Source organism: Silene latifolia, chromosome X (genome assembly GCF_048544455.1).
Source record: "Silene latifolia isolate original U9 population chromosome X, ASM4854445v1, whole genome shotgun sequence".
Classification (NCBI taxonomy): Eukaryota; Viridiplantae; Streptophyta; class Magnoliopsida; order Caryophyllales; family Caryophyllaceae; genus Silene; species Silene latifolia.
In genome coordinates, this window is record NC_133537.1 from 146487797 (window position 1) to 146490371 (window position 2575).

The 2575-nt window shown below is 39.0% G+C and overlaps 1 non-coding gene across 1 annotated transcript; it reads left to right on the forward strand.

Moving 5' to 3' along the window:
- The first annotated feature begins 238 nt into the window (after positions 1-238).
- LOC141624367 (small nucleolar RNA R71) lies at positions 239-345 on the forward strand. Its single transcript, XR_012534174.1, has one exon. It is a non-coding gene; the product is annotated as a small nucleolar RNA R71 (small nucleolar RNA).
- The last annotated feature ends 2230 nt before the right edge of the window (positions 346-2575 follow it).

Genomic DNA, 2575 nt, shown 5'->3' on the forward strand with positions numbered 1-2575 from the left:
AATGTGAGCACTAAGTTGAGCACCCAATTGAGTAATGGAGTCCACTTCATGCTTTCCGACTCTAGTAACCTTGCGAGGTCAACTATATTGTGAGTTATGGACCGCCATTTCCTCAGTTTTGTTCCAAGTTTGATTGTCATCAACTTCGGTGAACATTCCATTTGATCCCATGTTGAGAATGTTTCTTGAGTCTTCATATAGACCGTTTCAAAATTGTTGTACCAAGAACCACTCGCTAAGTCCATGGTGAGGACATGAGCGACAAATTCCTTTGAATCGCTCCCAAGCTTCATACAAAGATTCTTCAACTCTTTGCTTAAAGCCCGTAATTTGAGCTCTTAGCATGTTAGTCTTTTCCAGTGGATAGAACGTTTTGTAAAAAGCTAGAGCCAACTTCTTCCAAGAATCAATTCCGAGAGTAGCCTTATCAAAGCATTTCAACCATTGTTTCGAGGTGCCAATTAGAGAAAAAGGAAATAAGACCCATCGTATTTTGTCTTGAGTTACACCGGTTTGAGAAATAAAAAGTCTCCATATGAGAATGAGGGTCTTCACTAGGCATCCCCCCAAATTGGCTTCTTTTGACTAATTGGATAAATGCGGATTTGGCAATGAAATTTTCGGTTAGATGTTGTGGTGTGGGAGTACCATTGGGTAGGTTCTCCTCGGTTGGTACGGAATGTGATGAAAACTTAGGCATTGTGGGTTTGATTTTGCGTTGGGTTCTCCTCACCTTCTCTTGCAAAAGGGTTGATGAACTCAATAGTATTTGGTTGAATATCTACAACCTCACCAATACCTCTCAAAGTTCTCCTAGCAAGTCTTCTATTGTTTGTCAAAGTCCTTTCAATTTCGTGATCAAAGGGCACCAAGTTACCTTGTGATCTTCTAGACATGCAAAATTTCAAGCAACTCTAAAATAATTAGAACAAACCTTGAGGAGTTTTACTTCCCCAAGGCAAAGAAATACACAACTAATAACAATACAAGAAAATCTAAATCAAGTTAACACCGTTCCCGGTAACGGCGCCATTTTTAGTCGTGATCCCTCGTGAGGGTTTAGTTTTCAGTACTTGTCGTTAGGAGCACCTAGACCAAAACACAATTTATAACTTCACAAACAACTCTACAATTAGTAAAAAGGCAAGTAAAGGTCGGATCCCAAGGGACAGGAATTAAGATGAGATTTTCTATTGCAACTAGTGGTGTCTAAGGGTGTCACAATTGGGGTTTGGAGTAGAAGATCACTAAACTAAATAGCAATGAAAGTAAACAAGCAAGATGAATTAAAATGGATGTAAACAATTGATAAAAAGAACTATGGTGTCATGGGGTCATAGGAGATTCATGGGAATTGATCATACAAACATATTCTCAAATTATAAGCAAGCAATTATTGTTGTGATGGATCGAGTTGGTTTATATCTTACAATCCTAGGAAAGTTTGGGTCCCGGAGCCGAATCGATTAGATTGTACAACACCTACAAGTCGACTTAATCTTCCCTACTCAACTATATGCATGGTCTAATGAAACTCGAGTTGGTTTATGTCTTACAAGTCTCATTGAAAAGATAGGTGATGGGTAAAAAATGCAAGGATTCAAAGGCTCGCATTTCATCAAACATAACGTGTGCATAAGTTGAGATCACAACAAGCAAGCAAATAAACTATGAAAACATATTAGATTAAGCATGAATCATTCCCCATGTTGGTTTCCCTTAATTACCCATTAACCCTAGCTAAGGAAACTACTCACTCATTATCATGTTGAACATGCTAGCAAGGTTGTCAATCATACCAACAAAGTAAAACATGATGAATAAATGAAGATAATTAACAATAATTAAAAAGGGATTAAGAGAATTGTACCTACTAATGATTCCAATAATAAAGCAAAGAATAATAGAAGTACTTGATGCTTGATTGGAAGGTTGTCAATCTCCCAATAATAACCCAAATAGTCTTCAATTACCCAAAATAAAGGATGAACAAGAGAGAGATTAAGGAAATAAAACTTGTATTAAAACATGATTAAATGTGGATTACAAGATTAAAGAGAGATTTGATTGATATTAACTACACTAAAGATTGCTAAGAAGAACATGCACTTCTAATTAGACTAATGGGGTATTTATAGTGGGGATTAGTTACATAAATTAGGGTTTACTAAGGGCTTAAATGACGATTAAGTCCTTGAGGAATCGCCGGTCTCTAGGGAGACTCCGGTCTCTTTTTCGCCAGTCTTAGAAAAAGATGCGCATCCTTTCTTGAAGTTGTAGAAGACGAAATAGGCTGTGAGGGAATCCGGGCGTCTTAGGCACGGGACGGGTGGATTTGGGTGTTTCTGGACGGGCGTCCAGAGGGGGAAGACGGGCGGATTGTGGAGGTTTTGGCCGAGCGTCCAGCTGAGGAAGACGCTCGGATTGTAGGCCTTGGACGGGCGTCTTCAGGGCAATCCGCTCGGATTGTCAAACAGCTTCATTCCTTCTTCTTTTCATCCTTTTTCTTCATAAAGTCCTTGAGGATTTCCCCGGGGATGCAAGGATCTTTTCTCATTATTGCCCATCTACTATA